This window comes from Ursus arctos, unplaced genomic scaffold (genome assembly GCF_023065955.2).
Source record: "Ursus arctos isolate Adak ecotype North America unplaced genomic scaffold, UrsArc2.0 scaffold_5, whole genome shotgun sequence".
Taxonomy (NCBI): Eukaryota; Metazoa; Chordata; class Mammalia; order Carnivora; family Ursidae; genus Ursus; species Ursus arctos.
In genome coordinates this window covers 74,658,527-74,677,344 of record NW_026623067.1, presented here as the reverse complement: position 1 = coordinate 74,677,344, position 18,818 = coordinate 74,658,527, and the positions used below count along the sequence as shown (strand labels likewise).

The window sequence follows — 18,818 nt, the reverse complement described above, 5'->3', positions numbered from 1 at the left end:
TTTCAACAGTTCCTTGGCGATTCGGGACCTTTTCTGTTTCCATACAAATTTAAGGACTATTTGTTCCAGTTCCTTGAAAAATGTCATCGGTATTTTGATCAGGATAGCATTGAAAGTGTAGATTGCTCTGGGTAGCATGGACATTTTAACTATGTTAATTCTTCCGATCCATGAGCATGGAATATTTTTCCATCTTTTTGTGTCTTCCTCAATGTCTTTTAGGAGTGATTTATAGTTTCTAGAATATAGATCCTTTACGTCTCTGGTTAAGTTAATTCCAAGGTAACGTATGGTTTTTGGTGCTATTGTAAATGGGATGGATTCCCTAATTTCTCTTTCTTCAGTCTCATTATTCATGTATAGAAATGCAACTGATTTCTGAGTATTGATTTTGTATCCCGCCACATTACTGAATTGCTCTATAACTTCTAATAGTTTGGGAGTGGATTCTTAACCTGATGATGCCGAACCCCTTCAGAGTACGGGCAGAATATCTTTAAAAATGGTGATGATAGCTTTTATCACGTTCTCAAAGGAGACATGACTCTGTAGACTCTACAGTTTCAGAATTTTAGAAACACGTTCCCTTTGGCCACCTCACTTTCAGGAGTTTTCTCTTGATACAGTACTGGTCTAACGAGTAATTTGTGGTTTTCTTTGAATCTGTATTTTCTGGATATCTGTAGCTCAGTATAGAATAGAGGACCTGAATCACGTCTTATATAAATAAGTCTTTCAAATTCAGAACAAATGTTGTATTAATTATTGCCTTTATTGTTCCTATACTTTTATCGGTTCTTGACACTTTAATTAATTCCTATCGTAAAGAACAATTTCTCTTGTTCCCATAATCTTTCCTATCTATTGTCTAAGAAGACTTGAAGTGTTAGGATATGCTCCCTTATTCTAAAACATTATCTTGCTCTTGAAATAGCATCTAAATATTTTCTATAATTTCACATTTTTGAAATACATATACTATACATCTTTGTTTATTATACTAAAACTAAAATCATGGAATTTATTTTTCAGTATAGCCACTTTTGTTTATAGCTTTCTTCCAGAAATCGTCTTGCTTACTAAACAGTATTAGTTTGCTTGGCAGAACCTATTCACGATGAAATTTTTTAGAGTACAAAATTGTATTATCAGTTTAAAACAGTGTTTTGAAAGTGAAAAGTACAGTGCCATTCCAATAAAATCCTAGTGGAATATGAGCGTATTACTTGACAAAGTGATTGTAAACTGAAAGAATAAAACTTAGGAAAATAAGAAAATTTTGAAGAAAAGAGGTAGGGTGGCCTTGTCCTACCAACTGTTATGAAACTACAATAATTTAAACAGTGTGGTGGTGTTTATGGACAAAAATAACAGAAATGAGTATTTGGCTATTCCATTATGTGGGAATGTGAATTGGTGCAATCTTCATGAAAGGCTATTGGGTAATTCATATGAGAAGTTTTTAAAATGTGATTTTTCTTTGGGCAATCATTTCAACTTTAATTAATTTTTATAAGAAAATAATCGTATGTATGTGTGCCAAAATTTAGCAAAAAGGGTGGTCACTACAGCATTTTTTAAACAACAAAAAGTTATTAAAACTAAATGTTCAACAAAGGGATAAGTAAATAAAAAGGAACACCATAAATGGTAAAAATTGTGTTATAGAGCTACAGTTTTGACAAAGGTCAGAACAGATTATTGAGTGAGGCAAGAGTTTATTAAGCTTTATGATACTTCTTATTTTTTAAGGAAAAAGGTATGTTACATATACAAATCTATATATAAATAAGTATCATTGGTGATTTTTATAAAATTGTTTTGCTATATACATTTCACAGTAAAAATATTTAAGGGAAACTTCTAAAGGAAGGTGCTAGGAAATCTAGGGTTCCTAAAAATATTCTTCTAGTCTTTTCATCTCTAAAATGGTAATTTTTCATTATAAAGCAACATTTTGGAATAATAAATTTGATCTTTTCATTTTTAGTCAGATTTGTGGTTTCTTTAAAAAGAAAGGCAGTTCTCTAAACAGAGGTGTATTGGGATACATCGGTTAGAGAAACATTGCTAAAAATTAGGGTTTTTTTTTTTAAATCAGATGCCCATTAATGTTAAAGAGCTGTAGTGTAGCTCAGTGAGTGAAGACACCTGCCATATGTCTGTTTTCCTGCACAACATGGTAATTTACAATTACAATTAGTATGTTTATATACCTCAGTAGTGTTAACCCATATTTAGAATATAATATAAACCCAAATCATTTTCATGTTTGTGAATGTTTACTTTTCAATTTCAAAAGCCATTTGAAAATATCAAAATCCCAGTTTTATCACAGTATAATCCTCCGTACGTAACGTATTTGAAGAAACCGAACAGATATAAATAAGATCTATAGATTTCTAGGTTTGAAGGCAGGGGCAGTTCCTGTGATTACAGCCCCAGCTAGGTGAAAGATGAACTGGCATGAAATGAATCTACCCCATTACCCAGTAAAATCCTTAAAACAAAGCATTAGCATTATCATGGTTACACCCGTGAAGAGAAGCATTACAAGAAGCTGTTGGAGAGACTGTGTGGTTTACCCACAGGGCTGTCTTCAGAAAACAGTGCAGCATGTTGGTCAGTTGGGCTGCTGCCCTGTCACCTCACTTTTAGCTAGGAACCCTGTAATGAATTCTGCTAACGGCAAAATTAGCTCCTTTGGCATTGAACTTGGGCTTCTTAGGCTTTTATCCCCCAGTTTCCCACAAAATGATGAAGCACAAACCAACTTCGCTTAATACTGTTGACTCTTCTACTGACTGCCTGCCAAAGACTAGGATTGGAAAAGGAAAAATTGAGGACTTCCTGAGAATTTACTACATTTTGGATTCAATATTCACTTCTAAAACTATACAACTTGTTATGTCACATCTCCAAAAGAGTAACTGCACTGTTTAATAATTAGTCATTTTCTTCCTCCCAGGATGTGTGGTGTAGACCTTCGTTTAGATCTTGGTGCAATGGCCAGGACAGTGTATAAGATGCTTTAAGTTGATTTATTATCTTAGAATGGATGATTATGTTCCTAGAACAGCTGTAAAGCTTTGAATACTATTGACTGAGTAGTGGGCAAATCTTAATAGGTACCTTTTTATTGAAAGACAGTTTGTTTCAGTATATCGTTTATTAGTTTGCTAGGGTTGCCGTAACAAGTACTACACCTTGGGGAGCTTAAAGAAGAGAAATTTATTTTTTCCATTGTTCTGGAGGCTAGAAGGCTGAGATCAAGGTGTGGACAAAGTTGGTTCCTTCTGAGGGCTGTGAGGTGGCTTGTATGTGGCCATCTTCTCTTTGCTCTTTTCATAACATCTTCCCTCTGTGCATGTCTCTGCATCCAAATCTCCCATTTTTATAAGGACAACAGTCACAGTGGATTAGGGCCCACCCTAATAATGTCATTTAATTTAATTACCTCTGTAAAGGCCCTATATCCAAATAAGGTCACATTCTGGGATACTGGGGGTCAAGACTTCAAAATATAAATTTCGGCAGGACATATTTCAACCCATAACACCACCACTCCTGACATAGAGAAAATGTAGGTGGGACTGTGGGGGAGGTATAGGAAGGCAAAGAGACTTGTTTATTTTTTCCTACAAAGGAGTTAAATAAGAGGTGGTGTGATGGAACGGAAAGCGCAGTAGCCATAGAGTCAAGCAGTCCCAGATCCTGCATCCTGTCTCCAGGTCATTCACTTAGGTAGTGTCACCACTCCAGGGATCCCCCTCAGGAACATTTCAGGAAAAATAACATTTCTTCCACCCCAACCAGTAACTTTATGGGCTGAAAAATTACAGTAGCTACTTATTTTTATCTATTTTAGGAGCAGAACAATTGGACTCTCATCAGTGAGTTTGAGAGGTATTATCTTAGGAAGAAGATTTTGAATATTTTTTGCTTCCAGTGCTGGTTGGGTTTTAAAAAAGGAAGGGATGGAGGGAGGGAGGGGAAGGAGGAAGGAAGAAAATTTTGGATATTTTGATAAAGATATGATTTTTACTTTCTCCAAAAAAATTGATATGTGAACCTGTTGAGAAAGCCCTGTCACTTTCCACTAAGCATTGCCAGCCACTAATTTCATCAAGCTAATGTAACAGGACAGTCAAGTGCCTTGCCTTTAATTTGTTATGATTGTGTTATATTTATGAAAAGCAGAGCTAAAACAGCTGATAGCAAGTATTTAGACATGCTTGTTTTCATAAATAGTTTTAAGACTATTGCTAAATCTAAGTAGACACTAAGTTTTCTCAGTACATGAAGTGTAAATCATTCTTTCTGTAATAATAAGTTATTAAGTATATGCAAATACTATAGATTATTACCTCATTTCACACATTTTTATGGCACTTGTCTGATTGCGAATATGTATTACCTTTGAGATTTAAACTCAGGAGAAGAAGTGGGAAGAGACTTATCATACAGGGATTTATTGTGTTCTTTTCTCTCCTGAAGAGGCAATCACACCAACACGATAGGTAGGAAAGAATATTTTGCTGTTTCTGTGTCACATCATTAAAGTAGTTAATCTAAAGCCATAAATTTTTGTCTTCTGGGCCAAGAAATTTTAAGTAAAATACTAACAAAAATGTTACGCTTATAAATGAGAAGTGAAAGAATCTTTATCCTTTTTATTTGAGTTTCCAGAAATGGCACACTCCATAAAAAATTGTATCATTTTTATTTTTAAACTGAGTTTCTTGCATTAGTCAGTAAACAATTTATTTGGTGAACATTCTCTGTGCACATATATACACCATGTGAACATTTAGGAAACAGAAGGTACTTGAATTTGTGAGATTTAAATATTTTCTCACAGTTGATCCAGTGATACTGCAGTTGAAATAAAACCACATATAAATGAAATACCACTTTCTACTAAAAAGCAAGTATAGATTTTCTATCATTGTTTTAATGAGGACAGTAATGATTCCATGTATTCAGTGGAATATCTTATAAATCTTTAGCATGTTTATCTCCATGTACATTTTAACACTCACCTGTAAAATTCCACCTGTCCTAATCACAAATAGGCATATACATTTAATTACATTATCTGACCACATATTTTTATAGTCTTGCAAATATTATTAAATTTTGAAAGTATAGATAGAGCAATGATTTCATGTCTCACTGTTCTAAAAACATGTGCATATATGTGCTAATATTCATATAGATACATTACATAAAATATGAGCTACGTAGATCAAAGGTAATGCACCAGAACACGACAAGTAAAAGGATTACAACCAGGGTAGCAGCTTTTGGCCATCTCACCAACGTCCTTGCTATGGCCCACAAATCCATTCCTGCCCTTCCTCCAGGCTGCACGTTCTCACGTTCTCATGAGCAGTAGCATTATACCTCTGGACTTCCTCAGTGACTGATTATCTACTAAGTACCTGTTTGGGGGCAAGCAAAGAAGATTCAGAATTAGAACAAGGAACACATAGTCTAGATAGAGGAGAGAAGTGAGAAAACCAGAGATCATCTCACGAGGTGGCCGGTGTTAGAGGAATGGGCAAAAGAACGGCACAGAGAAAGGAGCACATAACTCGCTGAGGGATATCTGGGAACATTATTGAGAGCCGGGACAACTTGAGCTGAGACTTGAAGGATAAATAGGAGCTGTTAAGTAAAGAAGACCAAAAGTCAGGAATGAAAGAAAAAGTGAAAAGAGTTTGTTTTGACTAAAAGTCTAGGCTGTGATTAGTTACTACAATTGAGAGTTAAATGCGGTGGTTAAAATCCTGGCAGCCATAGCAAATAAGTTACATAGTTCTCAGTACACGAAGCTGATTACATGAATCTCACAGAATGTATTAGGAGCAACACTTTATTTTCATTTTTATTCCAGTACAGTTCACATACGGTGTTATATTAGTTTCAAGTGTACAGTATAGTGATTCATCAGTTCTATACATTACTCGGTGCTCATCATGAGAAGTATACTCTTAATCCCCTCCACCTACTTCACTCATTCCCCCACTCACCTCCCCTCTGGTAACCATCAGTTTGTTCTCATTCGTTAAGAATCTGTTTTTGGGGGGCAGCTGAGTGGCTCAGTCAGTTGAGCGTCTGTCTTCGGCTCACGTCATAAGCCCAGGGTCCTGGGATCGAGCCCCCATCAGGCTCCCTGCTCAGCAGGGAGCCTGCTTCTCCCTTTCCCTCTGCCTGCCACTCCCCCTGCTTGTACTCTCTGTCAAATGAACAAATAAAATCTTTAAAAAAAAAAAAAAAGAATCTGTTTTTTGGTTTGTCTCTTTTTCCTTTGTTCCTTTGTTTTGTTTCTTAAATTACACATATGAGTGAAATTATACCATATTTGTCTTTCTCTGACTGGCTTATTTAGCTTAGCATTATACTGTCTAGCTCCGTCCATGTTTTTGAAAATGGCAAGATTTCATTCTTTTTTATAGCTGAATAATACTCCATTGGATATATATACCACTTATCTCTCTCTCTTTTTTTGGTTTCAAGTTTTTATTTAAATTCTAGTTAATTAACATAGAGTGTAATATTAGTTACAGGAATAGAATTTAGTGATTCATCACTTGCATATAACGCCCAGTGCTCTTCACAAGTGCCCTCCTTAATACCCATCACCCATTTAGCCCATCCCCCACCCCACATCCCCTCCAGCTACCTTCAGTTTGCTCTCTTTAGTTAAGAGTCTGTTTTTTGCTTTGCCTCTTTCTCTTTTTCTTTCCCCTATGTTCATCTGTTTTGTTTCTTAAATTCCACGTATGAGTGAAATCGTACAGTATTTGTCTTTCTCTGACTGACTTATTTTGCATAGCATAATACACTCTAGTTCCATCCACATCATTGCAAATGGGAATATTTCATTTTTTTTGATGGCTGAGTAACATTCCATTGTATATATATATACTACCTCTTCTTTATCCATTTATCAGTTGATGGACATTTGGACTTTTTCCATAATTTGGCTATTGTTGATAATGCTGCTATGAACATTGGGGTGCATATACCCCTTGGAATCTGTATTTTTGTATGCTTTGGGTAAATACCTAGGAGTGCAAACTGCTGGATTGTAGGGTGGTTCTATTTTTAACTTTTTGAGGAACCTTCCTACCATTTTCCAGAGTGGCTGCACCAGTTTGCATTCCCACCAACAGTGCGAGAGGGTTCCCCTTTCTCCCCATCCTCGCCAACATCTGTTGTTTCCTGTATTGTTAAATTTAGTCATTCTGACAAATGTGTGGTGGTATCTCATTGTAGTTTTGGTTTGTATTTCCTTGATGATGAGTGATGTTGAGCATCTTTTCATGTGTCTGTCAGCCATCAGTATGTCTTTAGAAAATGTCTATCATGTCATTTGTGAATAGTGAAAGTTTCATTTCTTTCTTGCTGATTTGGATGCCTTTTATTTCTTTTCGTTGTCTGATTGCTGAAGCTAAGACTTCCAGTACTATGTTAAATAACAGTGGTGAGAGTGGACATCCCTGTCTCGTCCATAGAGGAAAAGCTGTCAGTTTTTTCCCCATTGAGGATATTAGCTGTGGGTCTTTCATATATGGCCTTTATGATGTTGAGGTATGTTCCCTCTATCCCTACTGTTTTGAGGTTTTTTTATCAAGAATGGATACTGTACTTTCTCAGATGTTTTTCTTGCATATGTTGAGAGGATCATATGGTTCTTATCCTTTCTTTTATTAATGTGGTTCATGACAACTGATTTGCAAATATTGAACCACCTTTGCAGCCCAGGAATAAATCCTACTTGATCATGGTGAATGAATCTTTTAATGTACTATTGGATTCGGCTTCCTGGTATTTTGTTGAGAATTTTTGCATCCTTGTTCATCGGAGATAGTGGCCTGGAAAGCCTTTTGGCCCTGGACTTTTGTTTGTTGGGAAATTTTTGATTCCTGATTCAATTTCTTTGCTGGTTATGGGTCTGTTCAAATTTTCTACTTCTTCCTGTCTCAGTTTTGGTAGTTTATATGTTTTTAGCAATTTATGCATTTCTTCCAGATTACCCAGTTTGTAGTTGTTTGTATTTCTGTAGTGTTGGTTGTGATCTCTCCTCTCTCCTTCATGATTTTATTTATTTGGGTTCTTTCTCTTTTCTTTTTGATAAAAGTCTGGCTAGGGTTTTATCAATTTTATTAATGCTTTTGAAGAATCAGCTCCTACTTTCATTGATCTGTTCTATTTTTTTGTTTCTATTTCATTTATTTCTGCTCTAATCTTTATCATTTCCCTTCTTCTGCAGGCTTTAGGCTACATTTGTTGTTCTTTTTCTAGCTCCTTTAGGTGTAACTTTAGGTTTTATAGTTGAGATTTTTCTTGCTTCTTGTAGTAGGCCTGTATTGCTATATACTTCCCTCCTAGGACCGTTTTTTTCTGCATCCCAAAGGTTTTGGACCATCATGTTTTCATTTTCATTTCTTTCAAAGTATTTTTTTTCTCCTTTAATTTCCTGGTTGACCCATTCATTATTTAGTAGAATGTTCTTTAACCCCCATGTATTTGTGGTCTTTCCAAATGTTTTCTTGTGGTTGATGTCAAGTTTCATAGTGTGTTGTCTTTTAGTTTTGTTAATTGTTTCCTTTGCTGTGCAGAAGCTTTTTATTTTGATGAAGTCCCAATAGTTTATTTTTTCCTTTGTTTCCCTTAACTCAGACATATCTAGAAAGGTGTTGCTATGGCCGATGTCAGAGAAATTACTGCCTGTGTTCTCTTCTAGGATTTTTATGGTTTCAGGTCTCACATTTAGGTCTTTAATCCATTTTGAGTTAATTTTCGTGTATGGTGAAAGAATTTGGTCCAGTTTCATTGTTTTGCTTGTATCTGTCAGTTTTCCCAACACTATTTGATGAAGAGACGTTTTCCCATTGCATGTTCTTGCCTTCTCAGTCGAAGATTAATTGACCATAGAATCATGGGTTTGTTTCTGAACTTTCTATACTGTTCTTTTGATCTATGTGTCTCTTTTTGTGCTAGTACCATACTGTTTTGATTTCTACAGTTTTGTGGTGTAGCCCAAATTCTGGAATTGTGATACCTCCAGTGTTATTCTTCTTTTTCAGGATTTCTTTGGCTATTTAAGTCTTCATGGTTCCATATAAATTTTGGGATTGTTTGTTCTAATTCTGTGAAAAATGCTGTTGGTATTTTGAAAGGGATTGCATTAAATTTATAGATCACTCTGGGTACTATGGACATTTTAACAATATTTGTTCTTCCAATCCATGAGCATGGAATATCTTTCCCAGGATAAATATTTTCTTAACATTAAATTTAAAGATTTAGATATCATTCTTAAGGAGACAGTGAACAACACAATCAATAATTTCTTTAATTGTAGTAAAAATGTTGATGTTGTTGTTAGGTGAGACAAAAAGTTATTCTTCATATGGCTGGTTTTTATAATGACTCATGACAAATAGCCTAACTCATAATGCTGAGATCTGGGCTTCTGAAGGCTTTTCTTCTGGGAACTAGAATAATTTAGTACTAACATAAAGCTTACTGATGGTTTGCCTTGGCACTACAGATCAGCAAATCTGCAGAAATTAATAATCAGCAGATCCACTGGTCTATTGTTCAGTTGGAGTCAATTGCCTCCACCAGGTTTTTTATAAAAAGCTGTTTAAGTTTATTACAATATCATAAACACTGGGAAGATTTTGGTTATTGACAAAAACCATCAGGCACCAAAGACAATGTGTTAAGTAGTAGCCTAGTTTCCTTTGTTTGCAAAAATACATTTGATTAGGAACCCCAGTTGATTGTCATGGAACACTGTTATACTCTGTCTGCCATGATACTGAAGATAGAATAGGTACCTAAGTTTGCATACCAAACAATCTACTTGAGATAAATAATTAATCCATCTGTGCTTTATTCTCATATGAAATAAAATGATTGATGTACTCCCATATAGAGTCATTCTTAGAACTTCCCCAAAAAATTCTCATAAAAATCATTGAAAAGTCCTTAGCAAGGTATAAAAAACAATGCAATGCTTCATAATGGTCTTTTTTGTAAAATAAATAAATAAATAAACCTATAGATCTTGAGGGCACATATTTCATGGTGCACTGGGTGTTATACGCAACTAATGAATCATCGAACTTTACATTGGAAACCGGGGATGTACTGTATGGTGACTAACATAATATAATAAAAAAAACATTAAAAAAAAACCCTATAGATCTTTAGTTATTATTTAAATCTAATATTGCTTCCATCCATGAATATTGAAATGTTTTCATTCATATAGTAATTCTTACAAAACTACCTAAAATGAGTCCTTTGTATCAATGTGGAATTCGAAAACTAAGTTTTTTTGCCCAAATCATGCAAACTCACCAGTTTCAGAGTCATCAATATATAATTGTGTCTTTACATCCATGCTTTGTCTTTAAATACCAAGTGACACTTTTTAGCGTAAGTTATTTCAGCAGACAAATTTTGTTTTGAAGACAAGCCAGATTTCTATTAGAATGCAGCATTGATAAATCTTCTTCTTATGAATATATATTACCTCTGAAAATCCCCAAAGTGTGTATGATGAAATAGTTGTTAAGTGAATAATTTTGAGAAGTCTGCTTAAGGTGGCAGACTCATGTTTGGTACATTCCATTGATCATTGCCTTCTCAGACCCTTAACAACAACAGAGAATAGCTAGAGGTAGCTAGCTTAGTAACTTAAGGTTTTAAAAGTTAGCTATGTGGGAGTTTAATAAGGATATTCAGAAAGTGGAAGATAAGTAATCATTCTGAGAACACAGATATATTTATTGGAGTTGTTTATAACTCAACTCGAGGTGGTATGTAGCTCACACAAATCATAATGCCAGATGACGGTTATTTTCTAGTCTGTTTTTAAAATGGTTTACATGTTGAAGTGTAAGCAGTATGAAAATTCATTCCGGAAAGGCATGTATTGTCCAATCCTACAGCCTTCTAACCCAAGAAGAATAGCTGCACCTAGTTCTCAATTGTTTATCAGTGGATTGTTTATTCGGGGAATTATCTACAGTAAAACCATCTTCAGCTAGCTTTCCTTTGCTTCCCAGTACATTTCTGTGCCACTTTTCCCTATTACAAAACTCATGTGTTTTCAGCGAATGCAAGCTACTTTTAATTGTGCTTAGAAAAACATAATCAGGAGAATAAACTCCCTCTCCTGTCCCACTACCCTCCTCTCTTCATTATTTTAATGTATTAGAAAACTGAATATGGATTAATTTGGATTGCCTACCTTTTTTAGAGACCCCTCTAGCCCTTAAACACATATTAACTTTTTTAATGCCACTGTTAAAATTTACCATATGTTTATTTCACAGATTCAGATATGTACACATAAATTCAAATATGCACACATGAATATCAGTCCCACATTTTCTAGAAGTTGAAAAAAAGAGAATACAATCTACCCTCTTAAATTCCTGTGTTAGTAGAGACTTTCTTCATTATAAGTTACCTAACTCCAATTCAAATTGCTTACACAAAAGTAATTTATTGATTCATGAAATGGCTCAAAGTCTGCCATCAAGACTCTCTCTCCATCTTCTTCTCTACTTTTCTTTGCGTATTGGCCTTATTCTTTCCTTCTTGAAACAGGGCTTTCTTTACCAGTACAGGGAGGGTAGATAAAAGCACATGGAGCATCTTCTATTCAGTGTTATCCCAGAAAAAAAGCTCTAGCATCCAAATAAGAATGTTAGTGAAAACTTATTGGCCCTGCTTGGGTACTATGATGATCTGTGAACTAGTCACTGAAGCCAAAGAGATTGAATAGTAGAACTGGCTAAGATTGCTAAGCCTGAGCTAGCCATGTCTTGAAGAGGTTGGAGCTGAGCATGACATTGTAATTTTTGATCCAAAGACTGTGTGAATTGAAGAGGAGAGCTTCCCCAAAGAAGGGTTTGGGATCTGTCCATCACAGTTGTCCTTGTGTCAGTTTCTCTAGTTTCTTGGAAAATGTAATGTACATGTCACAGACACTTATGTCATCTGATACAGAGAAGAGAAAATGTAGGATAACTAAATATGGGAAGATCCTACATTTTAAACACTTGAACTGATCCATCAGCAGATTGTTTTCCCATTTGTGATTTTGAAATAGACCTGAATGTTCAATGCCCTGGGTCCTTTTGCCACATTTACCAATGACTTCATGAAGCCTGTGGCCCGCTATGTGGAGGGCCTGCTTGCTGAAGTATTCATTCCAGCTACTACCTTCAAGTCGTGGGTGGTCCCCACTCATTTACCCACCTATAGCCTAAGATAGCATAGCAGCATCTATACCACAGAACAGGTTGGGGTTTTTTTGTTTTGTTTTAAGACTTTATTTATTTATTTATTGGATAGAGAAAGAGACAGGGAGTGCCAGTTGGGGGAGGGGCAGAGAGGGAAGGAGAACAAAAGGGAAAGAATCCCAAGCAGACTCTGCACTGAGCACAGAGCCCTACGAGGGGCTCAGTCTCACAACCTGAGATCATGACCTGAGCTGAAACCAAGAGTCACACTTAACCAGCTGAGCCCCCTTGGTGCCCCTCCATAGAATAGTTTTAACATTTGCACATACACAGACTTAGTCTATAGTTCTTCATATTAATCCTACTTTAGCTATTGCTACAATCAAATTAATCTTGTCAAGGAAGAGCTTCTGATATTTTGGGGTTATTTTCCCCAGTATTTAATTTCTCTCTTGGTATCTATCTTTTAACACATAATGAAAGACTATAATACTCTGTTTTATAGAAATTGTTTGAGATTAGCAGGGTCCTACATACTTATGGCAAAATTATTTCTTAACTCTCAGATAAATATATTATGCCTTATTTTTTTAATTAAAGTGAAAAATAAAAATCAAGGACTTATTTTGTTGTTCATTAATTATTTTTATATCCAATTGAAATAATATGAGTTCTTATAATCTCTTTGCTTTTGTTCTTTTCCCTAGTTCTGGTTTTGTGTTTCTTACTTCACTAATTATTTTATTGTATGTCAGCTTCTTGTCATCTGCCTTAAATCCTTGGTGGAAAAAAGTAAGAATATTAGTTAATCAATAAGTTACCCAAGCAAACCAAAGTCACCAATATATCAGTTGCTCTTTCTCCACTTGTCTTCAGAGAAGATAGAAAATATACGGTCAATGTCTCTCAATGCTTTATATACAATAAAATTTATTTAATATTACCTAGTGACTAGATTTCAAAGTTAGATTGTTCTCACACACACACATACATATTCATTAAGTATATTGATAGACAAGTCAGTTTATTATAAAATATTGTATTTCACTGATTATAAGATGCGATTTTAACTACCTAAAGTACAAATATATCTTGCAGTCAGTATAGTAAGAAAGTATTGTGTATGGCTTAATAGGGAATGTTTTTTCTTTTGAAGTGGTACGTGGAATAATGGCAGATCTTAAAATCAATGGTGTCTTGGATTTGATGACACATAGTACTCTCATTATCTTTCTTCATTTTCCCAAAGAGTTTCATTTACACATTTATGTGAAAATTCTGTTGATCGACATCTTTTAAGAAGTCTAGGTTTGGCTTAAAGATTTCCTTTTGTAAAACTACAAAGTTTATTTTTGTAATGTTAATAGTCACTTCCTAATGTGTCTATTTTTATAAAATCAAAATTTTGTTACCATATTTCTCATCTCAGAGCACACTTAGATTAACAACACCATTCAGCCATCATTGTCACAGTTCTTTTCGTATGTACAAAATCACGGGTGTCACTTAGATCTTACCAATTTAGTTTTAGGATTTAGATGTAATTTTATATATTTCATTCAAAGTGAAAACAGTAGTATTAAGAACCTGCAACTCTTATGTATAAGGTGAAACTATTTACATTAATCTCGATAATTCAGTTATGACTCTCTTGCCTTAAATCTCTTTGGTATGTTTCTGTTCTGATTTAGTGCCTGGTTTAAAGATTAATGTTACAGGGTAATTTACTGCAGCTTCACAGATGGTATTTGAATCTTTGTAACTGGGCTTTGGAATCTATGCACAATTCCAGATAATGTTAGGTTAACATCAGTGTAAATGTTGAATTAAAACGGTTCTAAAAGATCATGATAGAAATTTCATTATTCCTTTTGTAAAAACCATAAATTTTGAGGGGATTTCATGGGCTAAGTATTTTTACTTCACTAGCATGGTTAAGATAGAACCAGCTCCTTCTATTTGAAATCACCAGCCCTATATGTTAAAAATAAACATACAAAATAAATTACCGTGTTTTAAACTATTTTAAAGTTCTAGTCACAGGAGAAGTTACTGTTCTTATTTTTATAGCTTCCTATATGAAATGCTTTATAGAATCCACAAACACACATTGCTTTTAGTGTCTTTCCTTTGATGTCTATAAAAGACCCATTCAAAACTGGAGGTGAGTGCTCCTAATGTGCACAACAGAATTTGGCTGAAGTTATTTCAAGCTATTAGAGATAACCTTTCTCTGCATGTCTTTCGAGGGAAAAACTGGTACCAACAATACCAGTTAAGCTGTAATTAGTGTAACTAACAACGAATAGGAAAGGGCAGACTAGAGGTCATTCTGAAGAATGTAAAGGTATTAGCAGGTTAAGGTTGTAGGGCATCCTATCCTCTGGCTTAATCTGTTGCCCTAGCTGGTGAGATTGGTTGCAGTCATCAGTGCCCTCTGACCCTGAGGTGTTGCTCTCTCATAATTTATTGGTCACATGCCAAGTTCCTCTTTCCTGTCTAGTGAGATGACTTTAGGAATGGCAGATTCATTTTAAAGTTCTTGTTAAAAATGTCTGCAGATTTTCAACCTTTTAACGTAGAGGTTTACAGATTAATTTGCTTTAATGTTCTTGTCCTCCCAGCCTTAGACTATATGAAATTGTCATTTTGCTGCCTTACAGAATATGATTTGTTGAGATCATTTAACATGTATTATGAGAGGAACGCTTAAAATCTAACTATTAAATCAGATGTTGTGTAACTGACTCTAATACATACTGAATATTCTACCTTTTATGGGCCACTTCTTCAAATTTAATTGCCCACCAGTGGCTTTTGTTTATGTTTACAGTCAACTCAAATGCGCTTAAAGGATAAGAATTGAACAGAGGAATGACCTTTTGTTTTCATGAGGTGTAGTTAACCCCTCTCTTCTAGTATCTGGCCTTGGAGTTTTTCTCATCTCATTACATGATACCAACACATAAACAGGAGGAATGCCATAGAACTTTAATCATTCTTTTCCTTTTCCCATTAAAGTCATGCCTGTAAGATTTCTGTAATTTCTATAGTTTTATTCTACTTAGAAAAACTAGAAAGTTTTGTGGGGTGTTTTGTTTTGTTTTATTTTGTTTTTAAGCAGTAGTCAGCTCAAGACAGCAAGCACTGTGAAGAGTGAAAAGGAATCGTTTTTCCTTTCAACTTTTTGTCACTATCTTGGTCTTAGATTATCATTACTATCACTTTTAATTATAGATTTCATTAAACTATAGGTTATTTATTATCCGTGAAGTAGGCTAGGGAAGTTTCCAATAACTAAAGTTTTATGCTGGGAGGCGTTAAACCACATGACCCCAAAGAAAAGAAAAGAACATTTAAAATTCAGGTTATCCCAGATCACGTGGCTATCTAAATACTTAAAGAATGTACTGTATGTTGGCTAGTTGAACATATTACATTAAAAAAGAAAGAATGTGCAGACTTAAAAATCATAGTTCTCATTTAAGTACTTCAAGAAATAATTAGGATATATTTTTCCCTTGAGTCCTCCATCTTAGTGTTTTATATGCATACTTCTGATGGTTCACGGATATACCTTTTTTTTTTTATTTTAGTAGTTTACTTGTTCATTCTAATATATATTAGAAAAAGTATGAATAACACATGAAACCCATTTAATGACTGCTTAGGACTAGGCAAACAGAAACAGAAAAAGTGAGTTGATGTAAAGAAAATACCAGATATTTTCATAGTAACAGTACTTTGTGTATATGGCAAAATGCATAAAAATATTATACAAATGAATGAAATGAGGTAAACAATGTTCTATCTCAACATGAAATTCTCATAATTTTTCTTCTAGTCAAGAACTCACAAGGTACTCATATCCCTCTATTTCTACATGCTATCTGTTGGTTGTCATTTATTTAATTTATGTATATGGATGTGTGTACTTGGTAGTTTCATCTTTTGTTTCTAAGACAAACCAGCTTCTCTGGGCTTCACTCTTGGACTAGACGATGTCTGAGATTCCTGCCAGGCAGGGTTATCAGTGATCAGATGATAAGTTCCTCGTGGTTGGGAATCACATGTGTGTAATTCCATCTGAGTAGTAGTTAGCATAGTGACAATTGCATATCATCATTAATACATGTGTTCTTATGGACTGAGTCACATGTTCTAATCACAAATTTAAGAATGTTTTTGCTTGGGATGCTGGGTGACTCAGTTGGTTAAGCGTCTGCGTTCGGCTCAGGTCATGATCCCAGGGCCCTGGAATCAAGCCCCGCATTGGGCTTCTTGCTCAGCGAGGAGTCTGCTTCTCCCTTTGCCTGCTGCTCCCCGTGCTTATGCGCTCTCTCTCTCTCTATCTCTCCGAGAAATAAATAAATAAAATCTTTAAAAAAAAAAGAGTGTTTTTGCTTATCCCTGTGCTTGCCCCAAACTAACAATTTTTCCCAAATTAATATTAAGTATCATATCAATAATTTAAAACTGTTTAGAAATAAAGAACAGACTGATGCCACTTAGAGTTCACACAGACACCAATCTTTTTTCGTGCTAGGATTTCCTGAGCAATGACACCAAGGACAGTATTGGAAAGTCTTATTTTTTCCCTCTTCCGTACTATCTTACGATTAACTATGAGAGGAGGACATCAAAGCTGAACTGACTTCAAAGCCTGTAACACTTACAGTTCCCAGCTAGTACCGTAACCAGCGGCTTCACCCGTGCAGCAGTTCATCTTATAGAGAGCTGCCACACAAGGTTCCACCCCCTGCTTCCCGCCTTCCCCTTTTCCAAACCTATCAAACTAAAATCTGCTCTTTAAACCAATCTCAAAGTAAAACCAGTCCAGGGGATTGGCATATTAGCTTAATTTCAGGATTTTACCATTGCAAAGTAGACCATATTTATTATTCATTCACTCATTCATTCATTCATTCATTCATTCAACTTTTCCCAAAATTATGCCTGTTACCACAGGGTCTTAGGCGCTGTTCACACTATGTTCTTCACTATATTTATTTCAAAAGTCTAATATCCACATGTAAGTAAGATTGTGTATACACCTTCCACTTTAGTTAGGCATCACAAAATGAAAAATTAAAGGGTGAGTCTGGTAGTTGGCACTGTAAATCACTGAAATTAAAAGAAATGAAATCTAAGATACTGGTTTTCCATCAGAATTCCTGAAGTGTAATTTTTGGAAACACATGCTTTCTCTAGTAAGAGAAATAGAGTTTCACAGATATACAGTTTTCCCACGATGTGGAAATTAATATTTTAATTAATTTTTAATTAATATTAACTTTAATGTTCAAGCTTGCCCCATACTCATAAGTACTAACTACTCAAAGTAGTTACTAAAATATTACACAGGCCAATTTCTTGAGCACTGTAAAACTAGCATCAGCTGAAGATTGTTGGGTTTGTTTGTTTGGTTTTTTTTTTTGAGATTTTATTTATTTATTTAGAAAGGGCGAGCAGGGGGAGGAACAGAGGGATAGGGAGAGAGGGACTCTTGAGCAGACACCCCGCTGCTGAGCTCAGAGCCCATTGCAGGGTTGGATCTCACGACCCTGAGATCATGACCTCAGCCTAAATCAAGAGTCGGACGCTCAACCAACTCAGCCATCCAAGCACCCCATTAGTTTTTCTTTTAATAGTCGCAGCTCTTAAAGTCTAGTAGGTAGCATCCAGATCTTTAAGTTATGGCACTAAAGGAACCCAGAAATTTTAATGATTTAGCTGTTCTCAACTCCAATTCATAAATGATGTTCTGAATATTTTATGACAAAGGCTTTGATTGTGGATTATGGAAATTAAATATGCTCAGTATAATGGTTGTGTCAGACATGGACTGGGCTGCATTATAAACTAGTGAGCTTTCTGTCTTTTGAAGCATTCAGGTAAGGGCTCGATGACCACTTTTCACAAATTTGATAGAAGGAATTCTTACCTTTGGAAGAGACTAGATGAAGTAATCTTTAATGTCTATTTCAATCCTAAGTTTCTATGTTTTAAAATTAAAGGATGTAAAGAAGTGAAGTTGAAAAGTAAGTGATGGCAATAGCATGTGGCTGCTGACTGCAGTCCAGTAATTAGACGTATTTTACAAAGAAAGATTCATAAATAGGTATCTTAAAAAGACTTGAAAGGGAAAAGACATGATGGCCTGAGTAGGTAAGGATAAACAACAAAATAATGCACTTCTCTTCTAGTGTTGAAGGTTGGGGGAGATAGGAACCTACTCTAAAATGTTCAGAAATGTGAGCTTAAGAAAAATGAGAATAAAGGATGAGGGGGGGTAATCAGAAGGGGGAATGAAGCATGAGAGACTATGGACTATGAGAAACAAACTGAGGGCTTCAGAGTGGAGGGGGTGGGGGAATGGGATAGGCTGGTGATGGGTAGTAAGGAGGGCACGTATTGCATGGTGCACTGGGTGTTATACACAACTAATGAATCATGGAACTTTACATCAAAAACCAGGGATGTACTGTATGGTGACTAACATAATTTAAAAAATTATTATAAAAAAATAAATAAAATTAT

The 18,818-nt window shown here is 35.2% G+C and overlaps 2 protein-coding genes across 13 annotated transcripts in view; both read left to right on the top strand.

Annotated features, from left to right (window-relative positions):
• The window catches only part of POU5F2 (POU domain class 5, transcription factor 2), a 44,580-nt gene extending 25,766 nt beyond the window's left edge, over positions 1 to 18,814 (top strand). Inside the window, exon 1 of the mRNA XM_057307517.1 lies at positions 1 to 18,814. This exon is cut by the window's left edge and continues 25,766 nt beyond it. The gene's annotated coding sequence lies outside the window, so the exon portion shown is untranslated.
• Positions 1 to 18,818, top strand: part of FAM172A (family with sequence similarity 172 member A) — a 428,036-nt gene that overhangs the window by 318,347 nt on the left and 90,871 nt on the right. The window lies entirely within an intron of this gene.